Source organism: Herpailurus yagouaroundi, unplaced genomic scaffold (assembly GCF_014898765.1).
Source record: "Herpailurus yagouaroundi ecotype Mexico unplaced genomic scaffold, PumYag 190, whole genome shotgun sequence".
In the NCBI taxonomy this organism is placed as follows: domain Eukaryota; kingdom Metazoa; phylum Chordata; class Mammalia; order Carnivora; family Felidae; genus Herpailurus; species Herpailurus yagouaroundi.
In genome coordinates, this window is record NW_024412421.1 from 23,268,697 (window position 1) to 23,283,131 (window position 14,435).

Consider the following 14,435-nt stretch of genomic DNA (forward strand, 5'->3'; position numbering starts at 1 on the left):
ACCTGAAACCATTGTAGCTCCATTGACACTTCATTTAATTGAATCCTTCTCTAGCAGTGCAGAAGCCTGAGGACTTGAGAGGGGGAGGGGAGTAAGGATGAGTAATCAAGGCAGACTCTTCTGCCTGAATGTCTAAAAAATGACAGGAAAGTAATTGCTTTTGAAAAGCAAAAAAACAGAAATAGCACAATTTGTTCTATTTAGTAAGATGCTCAAAGGGGATAAAGATTATGAGGATTTTTCCCCAAACATAACAAAATCTCTACCCCTAGAATACACTGATTGGGATTCCTGTACAGATAGGAATAAGAGGTGTTTTTTTTTTTTTTAAAGAAGAAAGAAAACACAATTGTAAGAAAGAGAAATCGGAGTCTTCCCTGGTTCACAATGGCCAGAGACATTAGTAAGATCATTCTGAGCCCAGAGCCACAGCACAACCCCTTTTGTCAGCTTCAAATCAGGGAGCTGGAGGGTCGAATCGGTTTAACCTGCTTCCATGACACATCACCCACCCGCCTGACCCCAGAACGGCCTCATTTTTATGGATGCAGAAGCTCAGGGTGTAATTCATTCCCCGGCACACCCCGCTCGTTCTGCAGCCTGCTTTTGCCACAAAGGTGCACTTCATATTCTGTGCCGGCTGAACCGATGAGATATCAGTCTGCTTCCTGCTTAATGCGGGAGTTTACCCTGCTCTATAGCTGAAGAGTAATGTCCCTTACCTGGCATCAATCCGTGGGGGCCTAGATCAGCCAGGCAAATTAGCACATGTCCACCAACTCAGAAGAGTTAAAGAAATCAGTCTGGACTTGGAGGACTCAGGCAGCATGTTTAGGAAACATGAAATCTGAAGGATATTTAATAACCTTTTGCCTCCTTTGTCATCCACTCTCTATATTTGCTTCTTTGGTTATATGTTAATGAGAACACGAGAGCATGTGCACAGCAGGCAGCTGCTTTGCCCTTTGATTTAGTACATGGTACAGTGGAAAACAAACAGGCCGACAAAACCAGCATAAATAACAATGCATTACTAGCATATAGCACCTTTACAAAGCACTTGTACATACACAGTTAAATTTGTTTGGACCTTTCAACAACCATGTGTAGTAGCAGTAGCAGCACCTTTATGATCCCTTATACAGATTGGGAAACTGAGGCTCGTATAGTTTAAAGAACTCACACAAGTTCACCTCTCTGGTTAGGGAATTTTAAGATTTTTCGTACAATTGTAAATGGCATCGATTCCTTGATTTCTCTTTCTGTTGCACACAAGTTCTCAATCCTGACAAGCAACAGAGGAAGGAGTGCTGAGGCACAACATATTAGAGGGCTGTCCTCTGGCTTTACTCTGTTTGCATCTCATCCCTTCCCATTGTTTGAAGAGTCCAAGAGATCAAAGGAGGTTACCCACTCCCAGCCCTCCCCGCCTCTAGGCCATACTCTACTACCCAGCCCGCTAGAATTTTAAGTGCATTTTCAAGACCTGCACAGGAGTCTTCCCTAGGGCCACCCTCTTGGTGTGCACCACCAAGCCCACGCAGTGGGGGCTGTTGGGTGTGCAGGCATAATGTTCACATATGTGTGCATGAAGTCATTCACACTGAAAGACAAAGCCAGGGTGGCAAGAGCAGGGAAATGAGTTAGAGTTTGGAGACTGTGAGCTAACTCCCCACACAGCCATGGTCTAAAGTCTGAGGACTCGTCACTAGACCTGGCCTTCCAGGGTGTTAATGAACATGTATATATTTGTCAGAGCAGGAAGGCAGAACATGTTTTCTGCAACCATTTGACATGTAACTTTTAAATATTTAGACATATGGTATGTAGACCTCCATTTAAGCTCTCATCCCAGGTTCTGCAAATATTAGGGTGGGCTGCCTGGAGTAGCACTGGTGTAATAATAGAGATGAGTGTAAGTTTGGAAGAGACTATATAATCTAGATTGTCATAAGCTTTAGCCGTCTTTAAAGGGCCAATTTATTGGCCTTCATAAGTCCAACCCTTTTCCCAACAGTTCATTAAAGGCTGAAGTACCTATGTCCTCAGTAGTTAAGGGTACTGATGATGGATCTGGTGACAAAGTAAACAAGGATTTTATGTTTTATTAAGTGTATTAACACAGTCTGTGGGTTAATTAATTTGCCAGGTTCCTAAACCTACTAGCCTAAAGATGTTAGTATCTTTTCCGTCAGGCAATTATTAATTCCTCTTCCTCAGCAAGGGCAGGATTAAAACTTAGCCCCAAATTCATGATTAAGTTGAGAACATGTATTCATGTGGCTCCCTTCCGAAGTTCACATCTGGTTTCTATAGAAATTCTCCTGCTAACCTAAGGGACATGCCAAATCACCTCTTCGATGAAGCTCTCTTTCCTAACACTGAATTTCTGCACTCTATAAGGTGAGTATTATACTTTCTTCATCAATCATTTACATATCTCTTATCTATCCTAACAGATTATACAAGTCTGGAACCCTGAAATTTTTACCTTTAAATCCCCAAAATGCACAATTCACGGAGTAAGCATTCAATGAATATTTAGTGAATACACATAAACAAATGATTCCTACTTTTGTAATTGTTTTGTGGTGGTGAGGGGGTATATTTTGTATTCTTGCTGCATTTTATGTGGTATGTGTTCTCCTTTATGGTAATTCTGTAATTTTCAACCAAACTCTGAAGAATGGCATTAAAAATATACATGAGGCTTTTCTTTTACTTTGGGCATATTCATAGGCTAACAATATTCCTATATGTGAACAGAGGAATTTTCTATCAGTTGGTATATGAACTGAGTATTTGCAGCCCCCACCCCAAAATTCATTATGTTGAAATCCTAACCTTCAGTGAGATGATAGTTGGAGATGGGACCTTTGAGTGGTAATTAGGCTTAGATGAGGTCACAAAGGTAGATTACTCACGATGAGATTTGTGCCCTTATAAGAAGAAGCACAAGAAAGCTGTTCTTTCTCTCCACATACACACTGAGGAGAGGCCACGTGAGGATACAGTGAGAAGGCAGCCATCTCAAACCAAGAAGAGAAACTTCACCAGGAACAGACCCTGCTGGAACTAGGTCTGGGATTTCTAGCCTCCAGAATTGTGAGAAAATAAATTTCTGTTGTTTAAGCCACCAATTTACAGTTTTGTTCTGACAGCACAAGCAGATTAAGACAGCTTGGAATGCTTCTGGCATTTTATTAGTTGAGTCTGTAATAAAGACATGCAATCTCACATAGTAAGAGGATGTTAGGACATTGGTAGTTCCAAAGACTCAACAACATTATTATCACAAACTCAAAACCTTTTTGTCCTTCTGTTCTGCCATCTTCAGCATATTGGCTTTTTGTCCCTTTGTTTGTTACTTTATGCTGATGACTGATAAAGTATATAGTCGGAAAAGGAAATGAAAATAGGTGGCACACATAAGCCAGTCTCTTTTTTTAGAAAGCAAACTATTTCCCAGTTGCCCATCAGTAGACTTGCCCATAAATATCATTGGCTGTGACTTTTTCATACGGCCACCTTAGCTTCAGAGTCTGGGAAGGGGAGTACTAAGAAAAGGACAATGGAATTGTCAAATAGGCAAGTCCCCTGAGGATGAGCACATTGTCACCTGAACAAAATCTGGACTTCGTAAGCCAGGAAGAAAAGTTGTCGTAGTCATTGAATGACCAACAAATAGTGTCTGCCACTTCTCTGTTGTTTCGGTGTTATCAACAGATGTCTTACTGTTTTCCCCAAGCACCCCATACTGAGATTATTCTAAACTGAAAGTTCCTGTGTCAGCAGTATTCCTGCTGTACTGTGTAGGTCATATACTGATTTGACATAACACCTAAATTTGTCATACATAAAACCCACAAACTCAAGAAAAAAGGAAAGCATCCATGGAAATACATAATTAGAAATTTGTAAAACATGATACATTCTGAAAGTCTTGCCCAGTGATTCTATATGTTACTATTACATGGGGAGTTTTCACATGACACCCATCCTCCAAACCAGACCAGTGAAGTCACAATTTCTATCTGGCCCTGGAATTGGTAAAGCTTCCCAGGTGACTCTAATGTGCAGCCATTTTGGGGAACTACTGCAAAAAAAGGTGTATAGGAAGCAAAGATACGAATCATCTGTACTTTTAGCCTCTCTGGAAACCTGTACCCAGCCCATGAGAGATTTTGTCATTGTTTCTCAATATCCATATTTATTTATTCATTAAGATATCACTTAAGTATATATAATATGCAAATAGTTCTGGGTGCAAGGCTGTGGAGATTATTTAAAAAATTTTAAACAGCCTACACTTCAAGAATTTTCTATTCTATTGGGATAAATCAGTGAACGATTTCTATTTAAACAAGATCATATTTGTTAAGGACCAAAAAGAAAGGCACAGATATTATGGACTTCAGGAGGTCAGATGAGGGACAAATAAATGAGAATTGCAATGGTCAGCAAAGGCCTTATACAGGTAGAAGGGCAATTTTGATAGGCAGTGGTTAAGAAGAGGCCACATTTGTTGAAGATCACAATATGCTAACTCTGATATGTTTAGTATCTGGGTAAATCAATTGCTTCTCTTAGGGAGTAGAACATAAGACTAGAAGCATTGAAGAAACTGGCGTTTTCACAGGATGGATGTCACAGGTGAAGAGAACAAAGTGGTTAAAGCAGGCCTAAGTGCAAAAAAAAAAAAAAAAAAATTTCAGGGTTGAGTTGAGATGAGGGAATGACAAGTTGGAAATTTCCAGTAGGTTGCATGGGACACAGAGTTGCATGGGGTATAGACATGATTGTGGTAACTGTGAAGGTGGGCATGGAGGTAGAAAGCTAGAAACCAGACACTAAAACATGTCACGGCACTCAAACAGAATCCCTCCAGGATCTCTCCCTTATTGGAGCTGATACCATGCCTTCAATACACCATCATTATAACATTTGACACAACTGTAGTGCAATTATTCATCAGTCAACAAATATTTATCAGTCATTTAATATGTGCCAAGTACAGTTGATATAGCAGCAAATGATATAAGCAGAAGCTACATTTTAGGAGAAGATATAAGAAACTATGCATGTAAACAAGAGAAGATGAACCTTGAAAAAATTACACTAAGTAAAATAATCCAGATACCTAAGGTGACATAGGTCACATTCAATTTATATGAAATATCCAGAATAGTTAAATCCATAGAGACATAAAGATAGAAAATCATTGCCAGAGCCTGAGGAGAGAGTGAGGAGTGACTGTTTAATGGGCATGAAGTCTGATTTGAAGGTGATGAGGATATTTTAGAACTAGATGGAGGTAATGGTTGGACAACACTATGAATGTACTAAATGCCACTAAATTGTACCTTAAATGATTAGCTTTATGTAATGTGAATTTCACCTTGTTAAGAGAGACAGGCAGAAGTGTCAGTTGCTTTGGGACTCCTGGGTGGCTCAGTTGGTTAAGTGTCCAACTTCGGCTCAGGTCATGATCTCACAGTTGGTGAGTTCAAGCCTCGCAGTGGCCTCTGTGCTGACAGCTCAAAGCTTGAAGCCTGTTTCAGGTTCTGTGTCTCCCTCTCGCTCTCTGCCCCTCCCTCACTCACACTCTGTCTCTCCCTCTTTCTCCCTCTGTCTCAAAAATAATAAAATAAACATTAAAAATTGTTTAAAAAAGACAATTGTTTTAAATCATGGGTGGAGCAGGTACCCCTTAAGCTCCATATTTAAGAAATTTGGCAGAGGGGCGCCTGGGTGGCGCAGTCGGTTAAGTGTCCGACTTCAGCCAGGTCACGATCTCGCGGTCCGTGAGTTCGAGCCCCACGTCGGGCTCTGGGCTGATGGCTCGGAGCTCTGGGCTGATGGCTCGGAGCCTGGAGCCTGTTTCCGATTCTGTGTCTCCCTCTCTCTCTGCCCCTCCCCCGTTCATGCTCTGTCTCTCTCTGTCCCAAAAATAAATAAAAACGTTGAAAAGAAATTAAAAAAAAAAAAAAAAAAGAAATTTGGCAGAGAAGTGGAAGAAAGAAACAGGAAGATAGCTAGATGAACTATTGGTTCCAGAGAGACTTTTTTGGATAACAGGAAGATTTTTGTGTATTTTAAGGCAAAGAGGAAAAGAGTGAGACTGAAATGCAAGGGAACTCTCTGGGGTCTTCACAGGTCTAAGAAGCTGGAGATGTAGATGTAACCCCATAGTAAAGAGCTTGGCCATATGCTCTGGTAAAGAAGGTTATAATTAGGATATTTCTAAGAGAAATGCAACTGGAAGAAGCATTAGAAATGTTCTAGTCCACGGGGGTGCCTGGGTGGCTCAGTTGGTTAAGCGTCCAACTTCGGCTCAGGTCTTGATCTGACGGTTTGTGAGTTCTCAGGTCAGGCTCTTTGCTGACAGCTCAGAGCTTGGAACCTGCTTCAGATTCTGTGTCTCATTCTCTCTCTGCCCCTCCCCTGCTTGTGCTCTGTCTCTGTCTTTCTCTGAAAAATAAATAAATGTAAAAAAAAATTTTTAATTAAAAAAAAAAATGTTCTAGTCCACGCTATTTACTAATGTGGGAGCCAGCTGTCGTAGCTTAAGTGACTTTACCAAGCTCACAGCTGGGTGGTGGAAACCAAGTCTCTGGTCTTACTAGGTATAGCAACCATGTTTATTTTTACTTTATGAATAGTTGACATTATCCACAAAGGCCATTTTCTGTTTAAGCTGTAGTTTATCCTTCATTTTTAATTTTTTCATTCAGTGAATGTGCATAATAAGTGCTAGGAATTCAGCAAATGGACACGCTTGGCTGATGAGTTCTACTTACCCTAATTATAACATTTGTGTCTTTAACTTCCAAGGCCCAGTAACCCGATAATGTTGCCAAAAACTTAGCATGCTGGGGATTTACGTATCTTTCTTGGTCTGAAGTCTGATAGCAAATGAAGTTTGATCTGTGTGTGCGGCTATGGGCATGTCTACATGTGAGAGATATTTCTAATTAATTAATTAACTTATTAAATAGGGAATACATTCCTAGAATTCAAAAAGTACAAAAGGTACCAACAAAAATCCTCTTTCTCTGTCTCCCACCTACTCAATTCCCTTGCCCAATGGCAATCCATGTTACCAAGTTTTTGTGTGTCCTTTTAGAAGTATTTTATGTTTTTAAATTTTTTTTAATGTTTACATTTTGAGAGAGAGAAAGAGAGAGAGAAACAGAGCACAAGTAGGGGAGGGGCAGAGAGACACCGAGACAAAATCTGAAGCAGGCTCCAGGCTCTGAGCTGTCAAAGCACAGAGCCCAATGTGGGGCTCAAAGTCATGAGCTGTGAGATCATGATCTGAGCTGAAGTTGGATGCTTCACCGACTGAGCCACCCAGGCACCCCTAGAAATATTTTATGCATATGCAAACAAATATATATATGCATATACTCCCCTCGTCATTTTTACACAAAGAACACACTAAACATCCTGCTCTGCACCTTTTAAAAATACATATATCATATTTATAGGTATTTATGGTCTTTCTCGACCTCTCCTGTCACCTATTTCATTTTCCTGCAATGGTTACAGAGAAGGAATTTCTACGTAGGAGAGTCCTCAGTCATTTCTACAGCTTCATGGTATCTCATTGTTGGATAAAACATTATTTATTTAACCAGTCTCTAAATGATAGACATTTAGGTAATTGCTAATCTTTTACAAAGTTGCTATGCATCACCATTACATGTGTGCCGGTATATCTGTAGAATAAATTCACAGAACTGGACTTGCTAAGTCAAAGGGTATGTGCATATTATTTCAGTGGATCTTAGGAAATCACATCCTATAGAGAATGTGCCAGTTTCCACTTCTGCCAGCAATGTGTGTAAAAACTTGTTTTGTCCCATCTTCACCAATACATTGCATTATCAATAATTTTGGAGTTTTGACAATATATTCAGTATGAAATTGTATCTCATTGAGGATTTAATTTGAATTTTATTCTAAGTGAGATTCTTTTTGTGTATTTATTTTTTAATTTTTTTTTCAACGTTTTTTATTTTATTTTTGGGACAGAGAGAGACAGAGCATGAACGGGGGAGGGGCAGAGAGAGAGGGAGACACAGAATCGGAAACAGGCTCCAGGCTCCGAGCCATCCGCCCAGAGCCTGACGCGGGGCTCGAACTCACGGACTGCGAGATCGTGACCTGGCTGAAGTCGGATGCTTAACCGACTGCGCCACCCAGGCGCCCCTCTTTTTGTGTATTTAAAAGTCATTTTATTTCTTTCCCTATGAGTTATTTGTTTCCCATTAGGTTTTGTGGTTTTATACATTGATTTGTAGAAGCTTTTTATACATTATAGAAATTAGCAATTTGTTATGATATGAATTATAAAATTTCCCAGTCATCTCTCTCTTACTTTAATTATGATGTTTTTATCATACAGAAATTTGTCTTGATTTTAATATAATAAAGTTATGAATCCTTATATTATGATTTCTGGAGTGTATCATATCACTCCAATATTATTTTTTTTAATTCGCTCATTATTTCTTCTAGTAATTTTGCAGTTTTATTTGTATATTTTTAATTCATCTGGAACATATTTTAGTGCATTTGTTGGGTATTGTTCCAACACCATTTTTCCCTTACTGAGAAAATGCCATTTGTGTTTTTTCCTCCAATACAACCTAAGTCAAAATATTGTTCCAAATATCCAAATGAAATCAATATTGATTGAATTACTATTATATGCAAGGCATAATTTCATAATGTTTTCTTTTAAATTTTCCCTTCAAGAAGAAAAGAGACATAATTTTAAGGTCTAAGATCCAGAAACTTCTTTAGTAAAGAAAACAAACAAAATCTTCATTTGAAAGTCTCTGGCTATCAGTAAGAACTGTATATAACTATATTCCATGAGACAATGAGCTAGTTCAAGCTAAAAGCAAATAAAACACAAATGGTTCTTTATAGGTGTGAATCCTCCTCTATATCTATAACCAGGGCAGGAAAATGAAATAGAAGACAGGAGAGATCTTACATACCACAATATCTATGAACATGAGATGCTGCTATATAAAGACAGTGTTGATAGACACTATGTAAACATTCACCTGGCATAAGGCCTATTGGCTTCAAGTGGAACAATACTAAGAAATTCTAAAATAAGACATTGTCTTTTTTTAAATTCAAGTGTAATTAACATAAAGTGCTACATTCCTTTCAGGTGTACAATATAGTGATCTAACAGTTCCATACATTACTCAGTGCTCATCCAGACAAGGAAAGTCCTAATAGCCTTTACCTATTTCACCCATGCCCTACCCACCTCCCCTCTAGTAACCTTCTGTTTGTTCTCTATAGTTGAGTCTGTTTTTTTTGCTTTGTCTCTTTTTTATTATTTTAATTTCCTTTGTTCATCTGTTTTATTTCTTAAATTCCATGTATGAATGAAATCATATGGTATTTGTCTTTCTCTGACTGGCTTATTTTGCTTAGCATTATACCCTTTAGATCTAGCCATGTTGTTGCAAATAGCAAGGTTTCATTCTTTTTTTGGCTGGATAAGATTCCATTATACACACACACACATACACACACACACACATATATGTACATACACACAGAATGTCATCTTTATCCATTCATCTAGAGATGGACCCTTGGGCTACCTCCATAATTCATAATTTTGCTATTGTAAATAATGCTGCAATAAACATAGGGGTGCATGTATTCCTTTTAAATAGTGTTTTTGTATTTGGGGGGGTAAATACCCAGTAGTACAATTACTGGATCATAGGGTAGAGCATTGTCTTTTAAATATACACTCCTATGGTATGAGAAAGAACACCATAAAGACTGCAAACCTCAAATCTTGCATTGAAAAAAAAAAATCCTAGTTATGTAACTAATAGAGCTCTATGATTGTTATAGCTATTAAAGAACTCTTCCTCCAACCTTCCTTTACTATGGTCTGGAAAAACTGGCTATTTTACTATTTGACCTAACAGCCATCATACTACCAGCCTGAATCTACTAATTGTTTGACTTGAGGAACATAATTAGGATCCTTACCCTAGGAAAGGCTCTAAAATTACTGTACATTGCACACATTCATGATGTGTGTGTGTGTGTGTGTGTGTGTGTGTGTGTGTGTGTGTATTAATCCACAAAGAATATTAAAGAAATATTTCTGGTGGGGGAAGGAACAGGAATAAGAGTTAGTGGGTACAAGCCACTGGCAGGGGAGAGAGAAAAATGCTATTAGCAAATATAGGGATACCTACTCTTTTAGAGGACATACAGAAACTGAGGGTAAACAGGAAAGGGAAGCATTACAGTTTGAAACTTCCCATCAATAGTGGGTTGAATGGTATCTCCCCCAAATTCATGTCCACTCAGAATTCTAGAATGTGACCTTATTTAGAAATAGTGTCTTTGCAAATGTAATTAGTTAAGTTGAGGTCATACTGGCTTAACCTGGACCCTAAATCCAATGACTGATGTCCTTCTTTCTAAGAAGAGGAGAGAAAACACAAACTCCGAGGAAAGAATTCATGTGAAGACAAAGGCAGATACTGAAGTGATGTTGCTACAAGCCAAGAAATGCCAAGCATTGCCAGGAGCCACCAGAAGATGGAAGGGGCAAGGATGAGTCCTCCCCTAGAGACTTCAGAAAGAGCATGGCCTTGCCAATACCTTGATTTTGCACTTTTACCCTCTCAAATTTTGAGAGAATAGACTTCTGGTGTTTTACAATAGCCCTAGGAAAAGAACACACCAGCCTATTGGAATTTAATGTACCACCCTAAACAATAGTTTTTCCTCTGTGTATCCCATATGTCCTTTTTCCAAGTATGCTCTAAATGAAAATATTCTCTTAAGGTGGATCTTTGGATTTTCAGGTTTACCAGACCATGTTGTGACCTGCTACTCACTAGGTATAATGCCTCTAATAATCTTCTTATCTGTAAAATGCAGAGAACAATACCAGTTTCTTCATAAAGTTGTTATTTAAAAAGATGAGTTAATATGTGCAAAAGTGCTACTTATGCTGGAAAAATACTATATAAATATCACTTGATTGTTAGTATTGCAACTTCGTAAACAGTAAGTGCAAATAGTCACTAGCCCAGATTTTTATTTTTATCAGCCTAATTTCACCCACAACATTACTAATATAAACAATTATCTCTTCTGATTTCCCCATTTAAATTATTATCTACCTTGAGAAAATTCTCAAAAGACTCTTTCCAAGGTTGACTTACTAATAATAACTTTTCTTACTCATTGGGTATCTCATTTCCTCTATCTTAGAAGATCATGGGTGTCAATGAAGATATGGAACTCATTATTCATTCTTGTAAATATTACTAAATGTCCATATGTCAGGCACTGTGCTTGGTAATTGAGATTCGGTGTTCAAAAGCAAGATAGCAAAGCAGGGTAAGGTGATGGGGAGTGGCCTCTGAGGCGGGTGGTCTCTGAGAAGGTGATATTTGAGCCAACAGCTAAAGAACAAGAAGAACGGCCAAAGAAGGATGTGGGGATGGAGACTTCCAGGCAAAGAAGAACACTGAGTGCCCAGCACACAGGATATTGGAGTATTTGGGGACCAGAAAGGTGACCCAGTGATTCCAGCAAAGAAAGCCAAGGGGAGAAATGTGCAAAGCCAGATCTTTTAGGGTAGGGCAGGCCTTGGCAAAGAGAAGGGGGTTTTGTCAAAGGGAAATGGGAAGGCCTTGGAGGGCTTTAAGAGAGGGAGTAGACTTGTCTGATTTAATTTGTAAAAGATTGCTTGGGCCGCTGTGGGGAGAACTGGTCCCAAGTTGTAAAAGTGCAGGCAGGCAGGCCCATTGAGAAGCTTCTGGGAATAATATGATGGTGGCTTGGACAAAGATGGCCTTGGGGTCCTGGTACAGACAGACCAGAAGGCACATCTAAAGGGACACATCTAAAGGGACAACCAGCACACCTCATGGATCAATAGGATATTTGGCTGAGGGAGAAAGAAAAGAGCTCAGATAACCTGACTCTTTTCATGATAAACAGCCCTGATTGAAAGCAGCCTCACCAGTATACCCAATTCAATAAATCACTGTTGTCCAAATCTCTCTTTCCTACTGGAGTAAGTCTACATTTGCTAGTGGAAGAGAAACAAATGTTGTTGAGCTCAGTTGTCTCATTTTGCTGCTCAGAACACAACTTTCTGTAAAGGTACACAAAGAAAGAAATTCTCTATGAGCCCCTGCTCTTTTTAGTGCTATGAATGGTTTTGCCTCTATTCAAACCTGCTAAGGAAGGCTAAGGGCATTTATCCTACCCCTGGTTCTGATGTAAAATTTGAGAATTTGGATTATTACATTTTTTGTATCTGTCATCTGAGAAATGGGGATATTAGTGCCCACTCTGCAGAGGTTTTCTGACAATTAAATGGAATAACACGTGGTCAGGCAACTAGCCAGACTTCAGTAAAAAGTAACAATGGTAGTGATCATGATCACTGTCTCATGAGATTAGAGGTGGGTGAAATTGACCTGATCTCACCAGCTTAGGATCATCCAATTCCATCTAAGTCTCCCCATTACCAAAAACTCTTATTATACTTGAAATTGGGTCTATAAAGGAATATCATGGGATTTGTAAAGCAATATTGGTTCTTCCACAGCACCAGCTCAGGCTGACCAGGTAACCTTTTGATGTGACTATATTACTTATTCCTAGTTCCTTTATGAGATATAGAAATAATTTTTGAAAAACAGTAGCAAGAAAAAAGGTTTCTGATAAAATAATGAGCCTTTCTTATTTTGAGCCTTCCTTTGATACTTGCCACCTCCCTCCCATTATGGCTCTTTGTCCACCATTGAAAAGGCCAGTGTCCTCAATTTGTGCCCAGCTGGAAAGAGAACATTGAGCTGAAGAGTGCAAAGAAGCAAAGAAATCACACTGAGATGATATTTTCCTTTATGAGGCACTTCAACAATCATAACAGAGAATGTCTTATGAGCTGACCATCAGTTTTAAATATGAAAAATACTTTCTGGCTTTGGGGCAGTCATTATGCACATATACATTAGATATCACTAACAAAGTAAGTTGGAGATTTGTCCTGTGTAAATTACATACCTAACATAAGGAGCGAAAAGAAAAAGATAAAAATGACTGCTTCCTGAATCCCGATATGTACCAAATCCTGCACAGTTGGCAAGAGGGTTGCATTCTTGATCCTGATGCATTACGTGTATGACCTCTCTACAGTTCATTCTATTTTCTCATTAGGCCTCACTATTTTTGTATGATTTTGATACCTTCTTTCATGTTTTTAATAACTTTAAGCACACTTACTTTGCAATCTCCTCCAGATTGCTCTATCATCTGAAATTCTCAGACATCTAAATCATGCTGTTTTGTCTATTACTCTCACTCATGGTTTTTAGTTTTGTAACATGTGGATATATCTTAAGCAGAGCTTTCTTGATAAGAATTCCAGGTGACCTATATGAAGCTGTGGCCCTCCAGAGTATTTTTGGGTTTGCCCTTGCCAAATGCCACAGGAACATTACTAGCCTGAGACCAAGTTTGATTTTAAGTTTTCAGCTTAGAGGTCTCTGAACTTGGTGAGTAGCAAGTACAAATCCTCAAACCTGTAAGGCATAGTCGCAAATTCTCAAGGGAGACTTTTTCCCACCCATGGGTCAGGGGAAGTTAAGCATCCTTGTAAAAACAGATTTTTTTTCTTTTTTCCCCCCTAGGCTATCCTTTTAGGGGGTCCCAGTTTTGTATGGGGAATATAAGTTCTAACTTCCTAACTTGTATGGGCCACTGGGTCCACATGAGTGTTAAAAGCTAATCTCTCCAGTAACTAAGACTAGGCAGTGCTCTTCAAGGCATTTCGGGAGTTCTGTACTTGCAAACTTAGCCATTTGTTAAAAAACAAAACAAACATACAAAACACAGATGTCTTAACGGTAGAGAATAAACTGTGGGTTGATGGAGGGAGGTGGGTGGGGGATGGGCCAAATGGGTGATGGGTATTAAGGAGGGCACTTGTTATGATGAGCACTGAATGTTGTATGTAAATGATGAATCCCTGAGTTTTACTCCTGAAACCAATATTGCAGTGCATGTTAACTAACTAGAATTTAAATAGAAATTTAAAAAACTAAAATAAAATAAAAGAACATTTGTTCTACTTTAGCTGGAATATCTTAAGATTTTTGATGAAAGGAATATTTCTGTTCTGCCATATGGCTGGAAATGAGACTATCAATTCATTCTTCATACTGCAGCCAGAGAGAACTTCTCATACAACATACAAATAAAACTTTGTTATCAGTCTTGCTTAAAACACTGTAGTGGCTTCCCAGTGATCTTAGGATGGAAACTAAGATCCATAACCTGCAAGACCCTGAATGAACCTTACCCAGTTCCCCATCCTAATGTTGCACCATATCTCTTCTCATTCTCTG